The sequence below is a fragment of the Polypterus senegalus genome, chromosome 8 (assembly GCF_016835505.1).
Source record: "Polypterus senegalus isolate Bchr_013 chromosome 8, ASM1683550v1, whole genome shotgun sequence".
Classification (NCBI taxonomy): Eukaryota; Metazoa; Chordata; class Cladistia; order Polypteriformes; family Polypteridae; genus Polypterus; species Polypterus senegalus.
In genome coordinates, this window is record NC_053161.1 from 80665410 (window position 1) to 80681075 (window position 15666).

The 15666-nt window shown below is 37.9% G+C and overlaps 1 long non-coding RNA gene across 1 annotated transcript in view; it reads right to left on the reverse strand.

Moving 5' to 3' along the window:
• LOC120534101 overlaps positions 1–14851 on the reverse strand; it is a 51680-nt gene extending 36829 nt beyond the window's left edge. Inside the window, exons 1-2 of the long non-coding RNA XR_005634682.1 lie at positions 14785–14851; positions 14498–14594 (exon numbers count right to left, since the gene is read on the reverse strand). This is a non-coding gene — a long non-coding RNA (uncharacterized LOC120534101). The remainder of the gene's footprint in view (positions 1–14497; positions 14595–14784) is intronic.
• Positions 14852–15666: the final 815 nt, after the last annotated feature.

A 15666-nucleotide genomic window follows, 5' to 3' on the forward strand; every position in this document is an offset into this window, starting at 1 on the left:
TGGTGTTGGGGTTGATAAGTAACTGAACATAACTGTTTAGAAACTTGTGTATGATGTAAAAACATGTTGCTCCATTCTAATAGTTCATTCTCTGTCTCATTTCCTTCTCATTTTCTGAGTGATGACGTGCAAGTGAAATGAGGAATAGTTATTGTGAAATCAAAGAAACACAAAGAAGTGCTGTTTTTCATAAACTTCACCTTACATTTTAAAATTATAAAATGATTGAAATATACTGTGACCTGCAAATGTTTGCACCATGATCAGTGAGTGTAACAACCTTACCTCAAAACCAACATCGTCCTTATCTCAGAACATTTCTGTCATAGCAGTATACAGTGGTGTGAAATAGTATTTAATCTCCTTGAAATTAATCATACTTTAGTGCATGACAAAAGATTTCTACACATATTTATCCATTCAGTATTTTTAATGTGAACTTGTATGCTGCAACAATACATTTCCAAAGTCAAAATAAAACATTTTCTGTACATATTTAACTAAGGGAGAAAAACACAAAAGTTAGTGTTTGCAGAAGTATTCTCTCTGCTTTGGCAGTTCCAGGTTTACACAAAAGACAAATTAATCACAAAATGACAGAAAGGTGACAGTCTTTTGACCATAATTAAACATAATTAGGTACTACTTGTGAGTCATATATATCTCTCTGGAGATATAAAGTAAACTTTGTAAGGGCCATAGTCTTTGCTGGACAATCACTGTAAAAATGAAGTCAAAGGACCATTCTGCTGATGTGAGAAGCAAAGTCATTGAAATGCACATGGCAGAAAATGGCTACAAAAAAATATAGAGTTTGAATATCCCGTTAAGCACTGTTGGATCCATCATCAGAAAGTGGAAGGTTCATCACAGCACCCAAATTCTTACTAGAACAGACTGTCCCTCAAAACTAAACATCAGAGAAAGACGTGGACTGGTAACAGAGGCTACTAAATATCCAACCATCACTATCAGAAGTCTGCAATGCTCTTTGCCTGAAACTGGAATGAAGGTGCAGGAGTCCACAATTTCATGAGCTCTCTGTAAAACAAGCCTCTACAGGAGGGTAGCAAGAAAGAAGCCATCCCTTAAGAAGGTTCACATAAAAGCATGAAAGACATCTTCTACAAAGCATGAGAAAAACACAGTTAAGATGAGGGAGTAAGTTTTATGGCCAGAGGAGACTAAAACAGAATGTTTTAATCAGACTGCAAAGAGGTATGTGTGTCATAAAACTAACGCCCATGCCTCAAGAAATACGATACCTATAGTGAAATATGCTAGTGGCAGTATCATGATATAAGGATGCTTCTTATGTGCTGGGACTTGAAATTTTTTTAGAGTTGAAGGGACAATGGATGGACACAAATACCACACAGTATTGTAGGAGAACTTGTACCTATCTGCTATGAACCTATGGCTCTGGAGAAGAACTGTCTTTCAATATGACAAAGACCCAAAGCAAAAGGCCAAAGCAACACTGGAATGGCTCAGAAACAGAAAGGTGAATGTTTTGGAATGGCCAAGTCAAAGCCCTGATCTTAACCCTATTGAGAATCTATGGCACTATTTGAAAACTGCTGTCCAGAGGTGCCATCCCACCAACCTAGAGGATCTCTATAAATTCTGCCAAGAAGAATGAGGAATAATCACTCCTGAACAATTTGCAAAACTGCTACATACTTACCCCCAAAATAATTAAGACCGTTTTGTAGCAAAGGGGTTCTCAACAAAGTATTAATGTGCAAGGCTTGAACACTTAAAGGTATGCAAACACTAACATTCAAATTTTTTCTTCTTCAGTTAAATATCTACAGAAAATCGTTTATTTTGACATTGGAAATGTATTCTTACAGAACAAGAGTTCACATTAAAATTACTGAATGGATAAATAGCTGTACAAATCTCTTGTCATGCAGATAATTATTATGACTTTCAAGAGGGCTGAATACCTTTGCACATCACAGGCTTTTAAAGGTAAGGCACAAAGTGGTAGCAGACAGAGGGCCAATTAAGATATTTAACTGTTCTAAGCAGTCATGATAACTGATAGCTGTAAACAGAATGCCTGCTCATATTAGTGATCCATAAACAAAACTGAAATGAAAATATTATTTACCAGATACAGTATATAGAGTACTTGTGTCCTAAACTGCTTTAGGATGACAGATTTGCTGAGCCATGCCGAGAAGTTATACTGGTTACTACACTGTTTACATAGTAATCAAGATCCATTTTGCCTTTTACCTTTAGCAGGCCCATATTTGAATGTTTTGCTTTTGCTGTGTCACTGTGAACTGGATTTATTTCTGTAGAAAGCTTTGGTGGCAATCATTACTGTCATGTGGAAGGTGCTGCTGTTGCACTATAAGATTTGAATGTGCAAAGCTTTTACAATAAACAGAGTGTCTCCCTACATTTATCCATTTTCTATGCTGCTTAACCATTATCTTCTTATATAAATCACTACCATGGCTGTTCGTTTGTCTGTCCAGGATTTTAAATCACCTGTAGATCACAAACCGTTTGACCTGAAATTTGGTACACATATACTATATGATGTCTACTATCCGCTTTTGGGGTGATAATTGACCTCCAAGGTTATTCCTCTTTTTATTTTTACTTTATTGTAGAATCAACTCTCGGCAGCAGCCAGCAGGGTGGCCGTGTGGTCCATGCGTACGGACGCCATTCTCATCCCTACCACCTTCGCCGTCACTTCCCCTACCTCTTCATATCATACTAATTGCAACAAAAACATTGACTTAATCAGTTTTAATGCAAAAAGATGCCAAAGAAAGAAGAAAAGAAGCAGGCCACTAGGGTGGAGAAAAGAAAAGCTGTTCAGGAAGGAGCAAGCACATCAACCTCTGAACAAACGAATGCTAAATGTACAGAGAAAGAGTACGAAAACTAGGAATGCTCAAGTCAAGTGTATGTGCAGTGCACCGTTACTGGTCTAAAAATAAAAATGCAACAACTGCAAAAAAGTTAGAATGCAATTAATGCATTGCTAGCTTATATTTTGTTTTCCAAAGCGGTTACATAACTTCCTATATAAGGTGCTGGATTCAGTCATGTTAGGTAACATGCTAGCTCATATACATTCAACTTATTGCATGCATGTTCATGTACTAAAATTAAATGTCTAGCATAAAAGTAACTGCAAAGTTGCAGTTCAACTAGCTCACCAGGATCTTCATAAATCTTTTAACCTGGCTTGCTTGTGAAAGGTAAAAATAGGGTTGCCACCATAATAATAGCTGAAATGGAACAGAACTGGTGATACAGCAGTCTCATATGTTTCCAAACCTGAGTTACTATAAAAATATTTTGAATGAAGAGTATTTAATTATTCAATAATTAATTAAAAACTGAAGAGTTTTTAATAAGCATTTCAGTCCTGCAATGCAGAATTTGTGTTCTCTGTCCTAATCAATAGAAGCCAAAAGAAGAAGTATACATTTCTGCCATGCAGAGGGAAATGCGAGATAACCACTGTATTGTATTTATTTAAAAAACAAGTAGTTTATAAAATGTGAAAATGCATAGATGGAAGGATATATGGCTGGATATCTTGAACTATAGATTATTTGTTCAATGAAATTCCACGAAAATCTTAGGAAGTGTCATCTACTATTTAATTGAAGTTACAGCTACGGAGAAATACGCCTGCATACATCAGAAAGACAAGTAAAACTATAACCTAAGCACATCTTTAATGATGAGTCCCAGCTCATATATAGAGTATCAACCCAAAAACAAAGACCCTCAGTTACTAGCCTAAAATAGAGAGTATGACCAAAGAAGATAAATCTGAATAAGGTTTGAGCAAAGCTAGGGGACAGTGGTTTCTACTGTGTGACTTTTACGATGACTGGCTGATATCCAATGCTCTGGAACTGCTATTGTTGGCTGCAGTGTGGGACACTATAGCCATTGCAAAAGGAAAGACTTATCCCCTTTATCTCTAGCGAGGATCAAGAAAATGTGGAGTGGAGACACTGGGGCCCTACGCTAAGAAATCCGGTAATGCACGAGCTCCTCTTGGGATGGGATGTTTTAAAGTAGAATCAAGTAAAAGGTTTACACAGGGCACTATGGTCCAATTTTATCTGCATTTTATTGTGCAACTCCTAAAACAGAAGTCACATTAAGAACAACCTGGAAGTAAACCAGAGGTAAGGGTAAAATTCACCTGGCCTGGGAGGTCAAAAACAAAAAATTCTGAGTTGGAATGATAGAGTCCAACTAAGAGACATATACAGTAAAGATGAAGATAGCTTTGTTTGCAGAGGGCAAACAGGCAAGCTGTCAACATTTTTAAAAAGTATACTCGGCATCTATACTGGAATGTCCATCAACAACAAGAAGACATTGACAGATTTCTGTACCTCTCTCTTTTATTAACTTCTTCTTACCTAATCAAGTCACCATGCAGTCCCTACATTGATGGATTGAAGGCCAGATGTCCATATGACCGTCATCATCTAATTTTTCCACGTGAAGCCTGTATATCATGAGGACTGATTTAGATCATTTATGTTTGGTAGAATTCCCAGTGGGGGCTAAGCGGTCTTGTGGCCTCAGAACCCCTGCAGGTTTGGTTTTTTTTTTGTTGTTTTTTTAACCCTTTGGAGTTTTTTCTCTTACCTTCTGGCCAATCGAACTTTATTCTTTTTTACTTAGCATTGCATAATTTTATTTTTATATTTTTCTTTCTTCATCTTGTAAAGCACTTTGGGCTACTAATTTGTACGAAAACATGCTATATAAATAAATGTTGTTATTATCTTCATCCACCCACTCATTTTCCAACCTGCTATTCCAGTCATAGAGCAGCATAAAACAAAGCCTATCAATGTAACACTGAGCACAAGGCAAGAACCAGATTTGGAAGAGTCACCAGTCCATCACAGGGCACCATCACTCTCACATTATATATTCACTTAACATGCATTGAAAAACAGGATACCCAGACAAAAGCCATTGCAGACATGGGGAGAATGTGCAATCCCCTCACTAACAGCACCCAGTCTGTACCCAGAACTCTGGAGCTGTGAGTTAGTGCCAGTAGCTCACTGCACTGCCACACTACTTCCTTTTTGTTAAAGCAAGGCCAGGTACTTTTAAATGAAAGGAAAGTAAGGCACTAAAAGAAAATCCAGAGACATGGATGGATTGTGCAAGATACACAGAGACTGTGATTGGGCCAAAAACATTAGTCCAGATCCTTATAGACATGTGGCCACAACATCAACTGCACCAAAGTAGCAGCAAATCTAAAGTTATTTTTATTAGCTTTTTTGTAATCAATTGTCTATTGAAAATTAAGCAGAACACGGAACAAAACCGTATCTTCACAACTTCTGTCAAATTTTTGAGACCTGTCCTTGGTTTGTTTCTTCCTTGCACCCAATGCTGTCCAATGATTCTGAAATTGGAATAAGCAGATTGGGACAATGGATGTGTTTGCAGAGACCTTTGCACCAAAGTCTTACTTAGTAAGCTGAGCTCTATTTTCATCAAACCTTTACTGGTAGAGATATTTTTCTTCATTAGCATTGCACTGATTTCTGCTACCTGTGGGTGTGTCTAATCCTCAAGCTTTAACCAACATTACATCTTGCCTGAAGAAGGGGCCCAAGTTGCCTCAAAAGCTTGCATATTGTAATCCTTCTAGTTAGCCAATAAAAGGTGTCATTTTGCTTGACTTTTCACTACATTCATAATTGCAAATACAGTACAACACCCTACTACTACAAGCATTTGTTCCAGAATCCTGCATTGTACCAAAAGGTTTTACCGCACAAAGGTTTACAAAGAACTCATTGACCGGTTTTGTATAACAAGCAAAAAGTCATACACCATAAGAATTGCCCTAAAATCATAAAACATGAAGCGAGAAAAAACATGTATTCTGTCTAGTTTATAAAGAGACAATGCAAGAAGAAGCACTCAGAATTAAATTAAAATCAGCAAGCTGCTCATACCACCCATAACACAAAGCAGTTTATTGAAGATACAGGTCAAATTAATAAATCTTACTTCATATTATAATATGTACATAGGCATAAAATGTATTTAGAAAGGAGACAAACAGGCCACATTTACAGAAAATGATTTTAAAGAAGGTACAGGTAGCCAACAAAGTAAAGTGTCTGTGTGCCCTTTCCTTAGAAACAGTCTCCTTATCCCAGAAAAGGAAGTGGACTAATTGCCAGACCTGACTCAGCCCACCAATGTATCATTAAAGGGTCTGACCCTGCAGGATATGGAGGCAGACTAGCCTAGATAGAAAACATGGCTGCTGGCAGTTTGTTTCTGCATTATCTCCACTGCAGATTCTTTACAATCTACTTTATATTGCACAGATTAATATCTTTATAGTGGAAAGGAACTTGGGATCATTTTATGTGAAGTTACAATGTGAATCTCCCTCCATTGCCTGTCATCACTCATTCTCACATACATTAATTCAATAGCAGCACAGTTCATATGTTAGTTCCCTCCCATAATCCTAAAACATGCATTCAAACTGCCCCAACTGAGGCACGATGACTAAATTTATGAGAGCTCTTTAATAGATAAGTGTGCCATGAAGGACTGATCTCTACTTTACACACATTAGTGTGTTTTTTCCAACAAAGTATATTCAATTATCAGGTATGGATATAGATGGGTATGTTTTTACTTGAATCTCTCAAATGTTCTTCTTTAACTTATAAATGAGGTTTTATAGTGACCAGATAGTATTCTCGTTTCAATGTCTGCAAAGGAGGAACATTTTTTAACGGACTCCACTGTGTTAGAGAGCACAGTGTATTTCACCTCCCACACCACAAATTATGGTCATACCAGGATAATTTACTGGTGCCAGTTAACAAGTGGGAGTGTCTGTGAATGCTTGACTTTTTTCTTTGGATTATGGAATTGAAGACAATGAGAAACAAGGAAATGTAGTTTATCTACAACAGTGAGGATCGCAGAAATGGTACATAGAGAGCATATACTGTATCATAAAACAAAGCAAAACCTGAAACTGCAAATACTGATAAAAGAAATCTGAGAAAATGCCAGATTAAGACCTAGCCACTAATAACTTTACTAATGCATGTTCTGTTTTCTTAAGCTAGTAAATGGAGCTGAAATGCTAGTCTGTGTTTACCAGCTTTTTTTTTTCTTCTTCAAACTTTGCATTTTAGTAGACTTAAGAAATTCTGTTTTTTCTTTTATTCTTACTCTCTTTGGGAACCACTAGTCTACAGAACTTTAATGGCAGAATAGGTGACCCTTAGTAGGTATTAGGCCTATTAGTAATTGTCCTTAACTTAAACTATTCAGTGAGTTTGGAAAAAAGAGCTTATATTAAGACTTTTAATTGTAGGAGATTTTAATTTCCATCTGTGTTGCCCAAGTAAACCTCTGGTTAAACACTTTTTAAACCTCATTGATTCTTTTAATCTTGTTCAGCTTGTGAGAGGCCCAACACAAGCATGGACATATACAGTATTGGATCTTGTTTTATTGTATGGTTTATTTGTCTGTAGCAGTGAAATTGGTGATGCTTATTTTTTTTTTATCATAAGCCTGTTATAACTGAGACTTCCTTATCCTGACAAACAGTCATTATTTGTAGTCAGGCTTACTGTTCTGTTCCTCCTACATGCTCAGCTGTTTTTTTAATCAGTTTGAGCCTGTAACTCTCCCATTTTTGGCATAAATAATTAGTCACCTTAATCCCACCAGCTATATTGTTCCCACATGTCTTGTTAAAGATGTTTCTGAAGTGGTTGGGCCTAGCGTTTTGGACGTTATAAATAGTTGTCTTGAGATTGTTTCACTCCCACCATATTTTAAACATGTGGGGGTACAGCCTTTAATAAAAAGAGCAAATCTGGATTTTACAGATTTTTCCAAACTTCACACCCATCATCTCCAAGTTGCCTTTTCTTTCAAAAACTCTGGAGAAGGTTGTCTTTCTACAACTACTGACATGTTTGAATGAAACTGGCATTTTAGTATTTCAGTCTGGTTTTAAAGCACACCAGAGCACAGACTCAGCACTTTCAAGGGTTTTACACAATCTTTTATAAAGAAGGGACATTGGGGATACTACGGTCTTGTTGCTTTTAGATCTAACTGAAGCACTTGATACAGATGGTCATGACATCCTTATTGCTTGTCTTGAGCAGAAGGAGGCTATCCTAGGTATTGCCTTGGAATGGTTCAGGTCATGTGTCATAGGCAGATTCTTTTCAGTAAGCCCGGGCAAGTTCTCCTCTTGCTTAGCCCCTCTCACCTGTGGAGTCTCTCAAAGATCTATCCTTGAGCCCATTCCTTTTTTACTGTACGTTGCCCATTTTTTATAAAAAGACATCCCATTTCATTGCTACACAGATGGTAAATAGATAAATCATTCACTGAAAGCAAAACAAATTCTCTTAAACCCTTACTGGAATGTCTCAACAACATTAAAATATGGATGTCACTAAATTTTCTGAGTCTAAATGACAAAAACAGAGATTGTGTGTTTTGGATCTTCTGACCTTACCTGTTCTCCTTCAAGGAACCTTGGCCCTCTGATAGACTAGCGTAAACCTTTCGCTAAAACTCTTAAGAGTGATTTTTGATAATGCCCTCAAATTCAACAAACAAATTAACTCAATTGTTAAAGCATGTTTCTGTCAGCTCAGGGTATTAGTGAAAGTCAAGCTTTTTCTTCTGCAAATGATTTTCAAAAACTTATTCTTGCCTTTGTCTCTTCTCGGCTTGACTATTGCAACTCACTATACACTAGAGTTAATCAGTCATCCCTTACTTGTCTTCAGCTAGTCCAGAACACTGCAGCCAGGCATCTAACAAGCACACGAAAACAGAATCACATCACACCAATTTTATATTCTCTTCACTGGACTCCTGCTCGCTACTAGATTGAGATTCAAATTTTATTGTTTGTTTATCTATCTGATTGGTTCATCCCCCTCTTATCTCACACCTTTACTCTTCCTTGCAATTACTTGGGTCCTCTGACCAGAAGTTACTGGTTGTGACAAGATCTAGACTTAAGCTTAGCGGGGGCCGTGAATTGCAGTAGCTGCCCATAATCTTTGGAATAGTCTATCCTTTTATATTTGATCAGCACCAACTTTGGTCACTTAAATCCAGACTGGAAATCTTTTTCCTTAGTTCTTAAACCTTGCATGACAGTATAATTTAATTTATTTATATGTTTTGGTGTATTTATCTATATATTTGTTGGTCTGTTTATGGAAACTGTACAGCACTTTGGGCAACTGTGTTCTGTGAATAGAAGTGACTTAACTAAAGGGCAACCCAAAGTACAGGTATTGCTGCTGTTCTTTGTGGTTAATGCTTTAAACTAGAAACAGCATTTACTGATTTGTGTCAGTGTTTACTCTTAACACCATTTATTGACCAATAAAGATATTTTAGGGTAATAATGTTGAACATTAAAAAAAAACCTGTTAAAACACACTTTAACTTGGCCTTTTTATGAACTATTTGTTGCAGCATCCATTACAAAAGATTTAAATTAACGCTGCATAGTCATATATTTTAAGTTTTGCATCGCTTTACAATGGCAATTAGAGCGGCTGTAAAAGAGTGAAATTATTAGGCAGTTCTAATTATTTATACATAATTTCTACACTTACTAATCATTGCTTTTGTCTTGGTTTTCTCCATGTGTGGAGGCACTCTGAGCCACTGCCAGTTGGCTAAATTACACCGCAGCCACTTTTGATCCTGAGGATCCCAGGTTTTCATTATTATCTACATATGTCACAATTAATGTCCAGGTTAGAATGGATGGCCCTCCAACCTTGGAACCCTTAAAGGGGTATTTTCTCCAGTACAGAAGCTGGCTAGATTTTGTGATCCTCACTGGCCATCTGATAACAGTATATGTTTTTCAAAACAGACATCCACCTTTGTCATTATTACCATTAGAGACTTACAAAACACTCAAATTTCCTTGTAAATTAATTTATATTTACCTCCATTAAAGATTCTGCCATTCCACCTTTTGTTTCTATAATCATATTTGTTATATTTTTCTTTTTTTATTTGTATAGCACTTTGAGCTCCACTTTGTATGAAAAATGTGCTATATAAAAACTGCTGTTAGCTCAGGCCCGCTGTTCAACAGTGATGTATTCTCTAGTTTTGGAGGTTACTTACATTGTCTCACCAGTTAAATCTTAATAAATCAAGATAGCTTAATAGCTTAACATTTGCCAACTGAAGACCAGGCATTAGCAGATCAATAATTTGGGGAAGACAGGTGTTTTGATACATTTCTTCATCCTTCCAAGTACAAATAAACTGTTTGTTTTGCATCTGAAGAAGTAAGAAACACCCATCTCATCTGTTTGTCTTCCATTTCATGTGCAGATGACATTCCCATTCCACACTAACAGACAGGCAGGTACCACCCAAGTTTTGTTTCTCCTTCACTGTGTAATTTCTGGATTTGCTTTAGAGAAGGCCCTTTTATTTTTCTGTTGTATTACTGACTTGCATGTACTTACTGGAAGGGAGTTGACTGTTACCTATTACATAACAAAATGGCCACGAGGAGTCGGCCCAAATGAGTGTAACATTTGCGAAGACAAGTTATCGAGATAGGTGGATTTTATAATTCCAAGGGAAATGTGTTTGCAGCAGGTAAGTGCAAAACATGACACCCTGTTACAAAGGTACAAGAAAGAAAACTGACAACCAGTGTTATCGTATATATACACACACTCAAGATATCTGCTGATCTACCTTTAGATTAGAAAGGATCGCCTTTCTCTTATCACATGCACTTAGAGTTATCTTGTACCATCTAAATAGTATTATTATAAAAATAGATTCCTAACTTGTTAAACATTCAGTACAGTACTCAGGCATGGCCATTGGGGGAAAAAAGTGTTTATTTCCTATTTTAATTTTGATATACTTTATTAACACCTGAGTGAGAAACTGTCCTTTCACATGACATTTTGGGTCAGAGTGCAGATTCAGCCATTGTACAGCACCCCTGGAGCACTTTTAAGGTTAAGGGTCCTGCTCAAGGACCTAATGGAGTATGATAATAATAATTCTTTGCATTTATATAGAGCTTTCTCACTACTCAAAGCACTCAGCAATTGCGGGTTAAGTGCCTTGCTCAAGGGCCCAACAGAGCAGAGTCCCTTTTGGCATTTACGGGATTCGAACCGGCAACCTTCCGATTGCCAGTGCAGATCTCTAGCCTCAGAGTCACCACTCCACCTGATAGGATCCCTTCTGGCAGTAATGGGATTTGAAGTGGTAACATTCCAGAAAGCAGCAATGATCATTATTCTGCAGGTGGCTCCGAGGATATGTATTTTTTTCCTACTATGAAGAAAATAAGGTGTATCATCTTTGCCATACAAAGGCGTGATTCAGCTTGGATGAACACTAGCATCTCTGTGTAAATGGAACTCAAGATGATGTGTCACCAAACTTCTGAAAAACACTTAAGCCAAACGCAAGTGACATTTTTGTTTGGAATTAATTTGTATTTTAAGACTTCAGCCTTGTGCCTACCTATTACTGATGAATTGCACACTATTACACTTATTATATTACGGGTGAAAAACCTTAAACAAAATGAGTCTTTGAGAGGCTTATGGAAACCAGAAAATTCAGAGAAAACACAACTGATCATGTGAAGAATGTTAAAATATTACATAGAAATCAAGCCCTGGTACCAGGAATTGAGAAGCTGCACTGAAGGACCATGCCATTTTGCAATTCTTACCATGAATAATGAAACAAAACCAAGCACTTTACACGATGGAATGAAACAATGTACCATAAGTGTTCCTGAAAGTGTACAGAAGCAATATCCTTCTGACAATAAACAGTCCATAATAAACTGATAAAATAAACTGTATTCATTGTACAATACATTATAAAGGTGCTAAAGAAGTGTAAAATGGGGGATTTTGTAAGCAACAGTGTCCATGACGAACATAACACACAAATTAGAGCCCCATAATTCCCCTGGGCTATGATACCAGTCCATAACACAATGTAACACCAGTCCATAGCACACATCTGCAGGTGTCATTAAGACTGCAGAAATGTTAATTCAATCACTAGATCAATCAGTCAAGCATCAACCATTATGCTGTGTACTATCTTTTACAGCAATTACTTTAATAGACACACTCCTAAATGCAAAAGAAGAAGCCAATGCTTGATCATTGGTTGCCTTTGTAATTCTACTAAACACTTAATGGTCACTAGTAAATTGTTTAAAACATTTTAACTTTCTATTTGCTCTTTAAATATCTCATAGTATTTGACCTTTTCTACTTGGCAATTAAATGTATTAAATTAGAAACTGTATACTATATACACTTACTAATAACTGCATGGTATAATGAGATGTTGAGTGCATTGTGATGGTGCTATACCGAGAGCTACCATAGGTGTAAAAAGGGGGGCACAACACTCAAAGCTTGTGATTGGCAGTTTAATAACAATGCTAAAAATGGCCCTGGATTTACATAAAGTTAATTCTCCAAAAAAAAAAGAATGAAAAACAGCCCCATGAATCAAAAGTATTTAGGTATCTTTGAAGAAGCTTGAGGCAGCAGCAGCACAATAACAGAGCCATGGCTACTGAACCTCAGTCTTCAAGATGCTTTGGCAATCCTTTCAATGACTGAAGAAGTCTGGACAGCAGCAAGGATAAGGAAATCTGACATCATCTAAGGATATTGTCAAGGGGTGATGAGAGACTTTTGAGGAACTGTAGTGTAGTGGGGGGGACAGCATGAAGTGACTGTAAAATGGTTGTAAAAATTCTAGTAATAGAAATGACAATTAAAAACAACATTATATAAACATTGAATATGTTAAGCTTACATGTTTAATTAAATAAAAACAACTCAATTTTGACAAAATTCAGGACTTGGATTAGCAGCGTCACTGTCAATGTATGCCATTTACTTGATATGCAACAATATCCATGGTATGCAGGGTGATTTGGTAGGTATAAATGGCTAGCATCTCGTTTTCTCACAACATTAGACACAGAAGCCGGTCCACCTCCAAGCAAAGAAGGTACTTCTCATCTCGTCTCGTCTCATATCAATAACCCAAAATCCAAATTAAAAAAAGTCAAAATACAGCAGTGAGCACACATGTTTTGAACCAGAGAATGCACCACTGGCATTATGGGTTTGTGTTTGCAAGTGCTATCAAATGAAGCTTTAAATTCTAACAAATTACGTTGACACCTAGAGACAAACAAAGACAGTATGTGTCCAAACCTATTGAATTTTTTACAAACAACCTCAGCGAATACAACAGCAAGAGAAAAATACTTGAATCAGCTAGTTCAAGAGGCTAAAGTGGCTGAAGCACCCCACCATATAGTGAAGGCTGAAAAGATTTGTACAGTTGAAGAGAATTTGACTGCAAAAGAGATGGATGGTGTGTGTTAGGAGAGAAGGCTTACAAGCTGCTAAATCTGACATCATGATCAGATAACACTGTTTAAAAAAGGATTAATGAAATGGCACGTCACCGTTGTAAAATGTTGACACCTTGCTGAGTCCATGCCCTGTGAAATTCAGCCTGTTAGTAGGTGGCCTCATATGCTATACTGTTTTCTTTGATGGGTCAAAAAAAAAAAGAGAATAGCGGCTGGGAGGATGTATTCAGTAATTTTCTAACCCTCTTAGCCCTTGAACATGGTCATGGGGGTCTGCTGGAGCCTATCCCGGCTAGCTTTGGTCACAAGGCAGGAACAAACCCTGGACAAGGCACCAGTTCATCACAGGGCAAACACACACACACACACACACACACACACTAGGGCCAATTTAGGATCACCAATTTACCTAACCTGCATGTCTTTGGACTGTGGGAGCACCCAGAGAAAATCCATACAGACACGGGGAAAACATGCAAACTCCAGACAGGGAGAGCCCAGGATGCAAACTCAAGTCTCCTTACTAAGAGGAAGCAGTGCTACCACTGCACCATCATGCCAATACTGTACATATTTAATTTGGTAATTACTATAGCACATGAAGAAAGTATAGTACAAGGTTGGGCACAGCACAGCGACAGCGTTCTGGGTTAAGACTCTAGCCCCTGGGTATACAGTATGTGTGCCTTTACCACACCCCACTCCAGGTAGTCTGGCTGCAGTGCAGTTCAGTTTGAATTCCCTGATACATCTCAAACACACATATATATTAAATTTGACTGTCATACTTAAACTGAGCCATAGCGAGTGAGCCCTGACTGATGCTCCATTCAGGGCTGGTTCCTACATTTTCTTCCCCCAGTGCTGTTGTAAGTTTTTTGTTCAAATGTAAACAGTGTTAACAATCATCAAGCCATCTGACCTCTAATTCAGCTCTATCAATTAGCTTAATCCCTTCTGTATTCAGAAAAACAAGTCAGTGTGATTTTTACATTAACATACCACAATTACAAATACCTGTATTTTTGCTGTAACTTTTGCTTGAAGTAAAATGACTAAGCGATGTGAAACTGATGGGCCCCCAGGGCTGGGTTTGAGAGTCACTAATTTATATCTAAAAGTGAAAGGGTGAAATGACAGAATTATTGGTTTATTACAGCGAATTTTCAGTAAATCCAACTGAAGCGTGGAGTGAGGCTAATTACGGGTATTCGTTTCTCACTGCCTACTGCCCTGCTGGCAGGAAGTACCCGAGTAATGTGTGCCTGTCGTTCGATATTAATGTGCCACTCGCGTTTCCATACCTTGACATGTCTAGACTCCCACTTCCCTTTGTCAGATGCTTTTGGATTACCGCAGGGCTGAGGGCAGCTGAGGACGCGCCCATCTTGCACTGCGGTTGCAGATGAAGCCACGCCAGTGGGTGCGGCTGCGCGGTGGTGTGAGGAGGGTCACGTACACCTGGAAAATCTCCGCCCACTCCGAAGATAGACGGAAGCCGGAACGAGCTGCACGTGCGCTCCAAATGCACACCGTTGAATTCTAAAGTCAGAACTGGTAGGATTATTAAAAAAAAGAAATTATTTTGGTTTGTCAACCGCCATAAAACCCAGAAGTTGAAATGACTGATTATTACGTCTCACATTTAATCGGTAGGAAGATAAAACAACATGAGAAACTCGCACGGCTCCCTGGTCGGCAGAACAATTGCATTCATCAGTAAATGACAAGTGATGTCCTTAGCCTTTTGAAGTGCACTTAAGATTTCAAAACGGCTACGGCGGTCAGGGTGTGGTGGGTGTCTGTACGTTCTTCATTCATTCATTCACCATCTCCAGCTCCTCCAGTTTCGTCCCGCATTCCAAACACTCACAGGTTAGTTTAGCTGTGTGAACTCACAGATTGGGGGGGATGGTGGTCGTCAATTTGCCTTGAGCCCTCATTTACTGGATTAGATTCCGACTTTCAAAGTTGCCTACTGAAGTGGGCTTAAGGTTAACTTTTTCCTTGCTTGTGAATCCAAGATTTAAGAAGATATTTAATTTAACTGACGAGCACATTGTAGGTGTACACGCTTAGAAGAATGTAGCATTTTTTCCAGTGATTGACTAATATTGCGTGCGTGTGTATTTGCAAAGAATTACCACTTAAAATAATCAATGACAGGAAAGCCACCCTTTTGTGTA